Raw genomic sequence first — 7,384 nt, 5'->3', positions numbered from 1 at the left:
ACATCTAAAATAGAAACACACTTATTATTGGTTTTGTTTGGAGAAACAGGGAACAGGGACGCGCAACGGATCAGCGGAGCGGCGGCGTCAACCTTTTTTTTAATTTTTATTTATTTATTTATTTATTTTTTAAGAAAGGTTAAAAATTATGGGACAATCCCGGGAAAAACGGGATGGTTGACAGCCATGGGTTCAGCAGAACATTAACGCGATTGGTCGTGATCTCAGCATCTCAGCCAAAATCCTGGTGGCTCAGAGCAGAGGGAACTGCCCTTTTTTTTCCTCCACGTTTTATTTTATGTACTTGGCAATTTTTTGAATCATTAAAATTTGGCCGGGTGGTCAATAACACATTTTTCGGGGGTGTGAAAAACTCGGAACCCATTCATCTTTGCTGTACAGGGACTTTTAGTGGTGTTTTTGCTACTGGATGGTGTAAACACGGGAATCTCATATTGCTCACGTGAAAAGAAAGTCGGCGGGGGAAAAGAAAATCGGATATAGGCGACGAATGGGAGCCGGGCACTGAGAGCTGCGGCGCAAACGCGGCCGTCGTGTTGAATTTGCCATCCATGGTGGAGTCATTGTGTCGGCCTATAAACCAGCCTCCGTAGAACATGACTGGATAAGGGATTCAGGGTGTCATTCCGCAGCCGTGGGAAATCATCATAATTTGCTCATACTCAGCGGCGAAAGATGCAGTCACACCATAAAAAAAAAAAAAAAAAGACCTCAACCATCCAGCGCTCTCCACCACTTGAAGAACGTGCCTCCAAACCATAAAAGATGATGCACTCGGGCTGAATCGCAGACGAGAAGGGGGGCGGCGGGGGGTGAAAGAGATGTCCAAATATTTCCATGGCTCCTGTGGCCTGCTGCTCGCATAGCGCTGGCGTGAGCTCATCGCTGTGCGGCCGCTTTGTGCTCGCTCAGCGCTCCTCTCTTCCTCCGTCTCCGAGTATCGATGTCATCGCTAACTAGGCATCGGCCGAGTCCTGCGAGCGCCTCCGCGCCGACGCCGTGCCGAGGACAGGAGATCACATCACCTACTTAGAAACGGCAGGAGCTCCCGGAACCCGCGGCCCCCCGGCGGATCGGGGCCAGCGCGCGGCCCCTGTGTATGATCCACGCCGGACAGAACCAGTCCAGAGCGTAGCGTCGTATCAGTCAACTCGCCTTTAGGAGGTTTTTCTTTTGTTTGTTTCCGCTGTAATTATGGTCACAAGTGAAGTTATGAAACATGTAAGAAAAATAAACTCTTACAACGTTCTTTTTTTCTCGCGATCCTGCAAAGAAAATGTTCCCGACGCTTTGTTTGATTTTGGTTTTCTCTTTTTGTTTCTTTTTTTTTTTTTGTCACCCCAGCCAGCACAAATCCAAAAAGCAAGCGTCTGCGGTGTTAAACCGACCGTAAATTGACATGAAATATATTCCCGATAATGCAAACATAAAGAACCCTCGAGGAGCCAGAAATAACCCTCTCCGGCAAAGATGCAGAAGAGATTAGGTCCCAGTCAACGAGCGGGGGGAAGTTTGGAAAATGAGAAATGAGGGAGGAGGGGGGCGGGAGGGGTGTGGAGTCAGTGAAAGGAAGAGAGGGAATGGCGGCTGCGAGGTTGTGAAGGCCATCAGTCTGCGGAGGGAGAGAGACCGAGTCGGGGGAGGTGGGGGAGGGGGGGTGGGGTGGCCTGTGAAAAGGAACTCATAAAAGTCACATTTGTTGGTGATGCATGAGGAAGTGAAGCCAGCTTTGGCACATGTGTCTGTGGTGCTAAATTAACTGTTAACACAAATAATCAAAGTGCAGGGCCCATTGAGCGCTGGCGCCAGTCAAATGAGGGGGAGCGGCTGCCTCGCGGGCGCCTCCCTCCCAGGATCTGCTCGGGAGCAGAGGGCCGGCGGCGTGGCCGGCAGGTGGAGGTCCACCGGGTGGGGGGAGGGAGGGGGCTTTCACAGGATGGAAGTGCTTACAAAACAGAGGGAAGCACCGCCGCTCTCCCGCTTTCCAGCTATTGTGTGTGAGCGCGCCTCTCTTTTTAGATCTTTTCTTTGTCATCTTCCCCCCGCGAGGAGCCACAGGCCCACGCGGCACCGGGAGTCGCACTCTGTTTCAATTGTTGGCGGCGATAAGAACGTGGCCGCCGCCGCCGCCGACGCCCCAGCGGCCCTCTGAGAGAGAGAGATAGAGAGAGAGAGAGAGAGAGAGAGAGAGAGTGGCCCCCCCACCCCCACCCCCCGGGACCGGCCGCTGGGCTTCCGCCTCGGACCCGCCCGGTCCGGAGCGAGGTGCCGGAAGGACGACGTGTCGGCCGGAGGCGGCCTGAGTAGAGTCCCCTCAGCTCTGTCACGAGAAGACGCAGCAAATGGCTGTGGATGGGTTTGTGTACGGGGATCCGAGCTCTTTGTTTGCAAAAATGCGTTTATCGATCGGGTGTTTTCGATTTTTACAAACATACGATCGCCAACCGAGAGAAAAAAAATCGATCGAGGACCGGTCGTGTTACCAGGAGAAAACTGTTGCTTTGTCTTAGATTTGCCTCTAGTTGACGCCTCTCAGCAAAGCGCATAAGTGACTGTTATTTAAATACTCGCTCAAGACACCACTTTGCCTTTACAAGCTCATTTTAGATCAATTTTGCGTCTTGCCAACAGCAGTCGGCTCGCGAGGGGAAAATAAATAGAACAACTTGGAAAAAGCAATACCCCGCAGCTCTGTGACTTCAGCACAAAGGAAGCGCGGCCCCGATTCTCCCCCAATTCCAGCGCAGCCCACAACTGGGCTGTGGACCGAGGTTGCCTGGCGCCACAGTCATCATGTGTGTCAGTCACTCGCAACACTCGCTGTTTTCCTTAGAGGATGAGCTAAGCTCCTCCTTTAGCCCTAACGATTTATTTTAGACTCCGGCGTCCAGAGACCCCCTTTCTTCAAATCTCAGTTTATCTTGGCCATGTTGTTTCAATATGAACCAATCAGCTTAGCCTCCAGTGGAATGTCCCCTGGGACCGGCCCCGCTTTCCCAATAGGCCCATTCATTTTGAGGACAGAAGTTTAACATCTGCTCTGCATTAACTCCCCACACAATAGTTCTCATCCAGGACCCGTGTGCTCGCCGGGACCCGGGGACAATCGGTTGCTGCGGAGAAATATTATTCGACGCCTAACTCTCATTCGGGGTCTTCCGCGCTTCGCTCGGACCCCGCTTGACTTCCTCTTAGATTGCGAGGCAGCGTTTTTGGGCGCGACCCTTCGCCTTGTTTCCCCTACGAAACGCGTCGATCCCAGACGTAGATCCAGTGAAAGCGGCGACTCCATGTTAAATTCCTTCAAAACAGAAAAAAGCCGTTTCCATTTGGTTTAATTATCCCGGTGGCATGTGAGCGCAGATCTCCCTGATCTCCACTCCGCGCTCGCACAATACCACTTCAATGGTTCGCCAATTAGCCTCTTTCCCTTTTCAGGGGAACACGGCGGGTGAGAACAGGCCGATCTGGCAGGTGCGCGGCGCAGGTAATGGCTGCGGCTTTCGGCTTATGATAACAGGGTGAGCTTATCTCCCCCGACCCCACCGCCGCCGCCGCCACCCCCCCACCCGTTCCATAACCTGCATTATGTGAGACAGCCACCGTCTGGGCCTTCTCTGCTGTAGGTGAGATCATTGTTTCGCTCCCCCCCCCCCCCCACCCCCTCTATCTCTCTCTCTCCCTCCCTCCCTCCCTCCCTCTCCCTCTCTCTCCCTTTATCATTTCGACCACTCTGGAAGCAAGGAGTCTGGCAGAATAAAGGAGTGCAGGGGCGTTTTTAAGTCTCTTATCTGGGTATTTCTTTAAGGATAAAATTTGGTTTCAAGAGACCTTTCGTTGGGGTCGTGGCTCGAAAATGTCCCTGTTTGAGAACTCTTCAATTTCGGCTGTTGTTTTGATTTATATATATTTTTTTAATTTTATTTTTGCCTTTTTTTATTTTTATTGAAACGACACAATCATCACAACAACTGTGTCTGGATGATTTCCTGTTGAGGTGACTGGAAATCATCAAATCAGTATTCCATTTTAATAACAATAGTAATAATAATAATAATAATAATAATAATAATTATTATTATTATATATATTTATATATATTTATCGTGGGCGTGTGAACACTGATTTACATCATAAGCAGATTCCATCTAGAGAGCAGCACCAGAGCAGCTCGTGCGCTGTGCTTGTGTCTCTGCGTCGTCCCTTTTCTCTGTGCAAGGAGGTTCATTACGGGCCGAGTGCAACGGTGAGATCTTCTCTCACCGCCACAAACGTTTCTGATCAATATTTTATCGACGCCGCTCTAATTATTTTTCCTCTTCTCTTTCTAAGTCCACTTCTTACTTCTTTATGTATTACGACTCCAGGAGCAGAATATGGCAGAAACGAGCGTTATTAACCCTAAATCACGCCGGCGAGCATCTCCGGGAGGATCCCATTGAATAACACGGCCGAGTCATGAAAACTCACCCCATCCGGCGGCCGCAGCGCTTATTTCTATGATTTCATTACGTGATAATCCTCGTACTCATGAGGAATAACGTTGTGAAGAGGAAAGGATTTTCCAGGGCGTCCCGAGAATCAATCAAACTATTGTGCCTTTTCACGATCAGGTGACCTTATTCAGAATCGGTTCATTCCACCAGGAATATGTACATAGACGAGGAATTTGTTCTGGTGAGGTTTGGTGCGTTTCACTGCAGACGATGAGCAAAAAAATATTTAAAAAAGGGTAACAGAATAAAATAATAACACAATAAAATAGAATAAAAAGTGAAGTTAAAAAAAAAAAAATGTTTTAAATAGCCCCAAAAAAAAAAGAAAAATATGTATACATATATAAGAGAAATAGTCTGATATATAAAATTATACAGGATATACAAAATGAAATATATCAAATATTGCATTTTGCAGTATGAGGTATAATTTTGTTTAGGGTGTAAATTATAAATATGAATTATTACTATGTACTAACTAGCTTATAACAGTATGTACAATGTAATACCAGTGTTATTGCACATGTATTATTGCACAAGTTGTGTGAATGTGTGTGTATGTGAGTGTGTGATTTTAAGGGGGGGGGGTTATGGCCTTAGTGATATCAAAACTTTCTCTTATATTGTTCATATCTCATTTCCTGATATCTACATTTGGACTTATTCTTATGTGGGTATAGGTGAGTTGGAGTTCCCGGGCCGGGGGGTTTTGGAGGGGTCAGAGGTCACTAATTCACAGGCGGTAACTGTGTGTCGGTCTACGTAGTAAATTCTGCCCGCGCTCGACCTGTGGCGTCTCTCTGAAGCCAAAACAGTTCGACCCCTGACCCCGCGCAGGCCTTGGTTTATGGCCGGCATTAACGGGCGCTGATAGCGCGTCGAGGAACCGAGCCGTAGGATCTGGCGAGAGACGCCGGCATCACAGAGATTGCGAAAAGCCAAAACCAGTACATCAAACCAAACGCTTCCTGGGAACCTTTTATGAAGGAAGGTTTTGTGGATTGTCGAAGACGACTTCCAATCCGGCTTTCAAACTTCCAAAAACTTGTCCTATCTGGGAGAACATTCCTGGTCATCATGAAAGGCAAAGTGGCAAAGAGAGGATGATGTAGTCAATACCTTTATCTTATTATCTCACATAGTTTATTAGAAAATATAAAAACAGTCTGGGGACTCTCCAAATCTTATCTCTTATGCACTTACGGACACCATTCTGGGATTTGTCGTTTAAAAATGAATTGGATAACTTAACTTAACTGTTAGAGTGATACTAATGTACTAGATCACCTATAGATATATACTGTATACGCTGTATATTTCCTGGTGGAGGAATAGGAAATGTCGGCGCTCCTCCAGACCTGGGCTCACCATGTCTCCCTCCCACTCAATGGAACGGCTCGAGTAAATATTTCTGGATGGTTTCACTGATAAAGGGTTCTGACGTTTTAGGTTCTTTGGTTTTCAAAGATAAGGGTAAAAAAAGTGCCCAGAACAATGTCTGTGTTATGTTTTATGATGGAATTTCCTCCCGATGCATATCAAAATGCACGTACTGTGTGTGTGTATATATATATCTTGCATTGAGAGCTTGTATGCGCTTCACTTCAATTGCTGAATCACAGTGTTGTTGTTTTTTCTAACAAAGCAATAAAAGAATGCACCATGGAATATAATTTATAATTTATTATTAAAAATATTATAATTTGGACCTTCTCATCCATTGCTATGCATGCTCACATTGTTGTATACATATTTATTCATCCTGTACAGAATATCCATACATATTTATATTCATATTTATACCCACAGCCATAACAGCCCTTTCCATAGCCTTTAATGTAATATAATGCAATGTAATTGAATTGAATTTACCCTGTGCAAAGAACCACATTTTGTATATTCTGTACATTTTATAAACATATGTATAATCTTTTTTTTTAACTTTTGTTTTAGACTATTCAACTTTTTTTTCACATCACATATTCCTTGTGTATGAAAATGTACTGGACGGCATCCAATCACAATTCACAAAAAACGAAAGTGAAAGCGTTGGATCAAACTTCACTGGGTGAGATTGTGACTAATGATGTGCTATGAGCAGTCATTTTCTTTTAAAAGCCTCCTCCATACTAACCAGCACTATCCCCCTAAACTCTTTCCACCCAACTCATTTATTTCCTAATTAGCAGCGGAGCTCAGTGTGATAGCTGGCCAGCCGCTCTTTTTTTTTTTTACTCCACTACAATTGGAAGCGTTGTGTGCGTGGGGTGGAGTGGGCATTGTGGAGTGCCGGCGTGGCGTGGATAGTGTTTTATTTGTCACCTGGGAGCAGCGCTGCAGGGCCGGGTCGTGGCTCCGCACAGCGGGGGCCTTGTAAATGGCCCCCGTGCTGCCGCCGCGACTGACACACTACAGAGCTGCCATTCACCCGTCCTGCCAGGAATGTCTCCCTCACCCAGCGGGTGGGGGTGGGGAGGCCAGGGGGGGAAAGGGGGGAGGAAGTCAGATCTGGGTTTAAAGGGAACAGACGGATGAACCCTGCACTGACAGCGTTGCCTTTAAAACGCTGTTCAAAAATTCTCAAAGGAACCTGTTGGACAGTTGTGCCCGTAACAGCCGATTCCAAAAAAAAACCTTTTTCTTACTTCTGTTGAGATCAGGAGAACTCCCTGTCAGGGCTGCAGGACCCCCAGCCGTATTTCGGTTTTTCGCGAACACATTCTTTTGAACGCTTGATCTTGTTTGTTTGTTTTTTTTGTTTTCTTTTTTATTTTTTTTTATTTTTTAAGAATTCACACATCCGTACGCATACATGCGCATCCCTGCGGCGTTATTGTTCGTAAATATTCGTGTTGAAAGGACGTTGC

This window comes from Zeus faber (assembly GCF_960531495.2).
Source record: "Zeus faber genome assembly, chromosome: 12".
Lineage (NCBI taxonomy): Eukaryota > Metazoa > Chordata > Actinopteri > Zeiformes > Zeidae > Zeus > Zeus faber.
Note: the sequence above shows the minus strand (reverse complement) of the source record.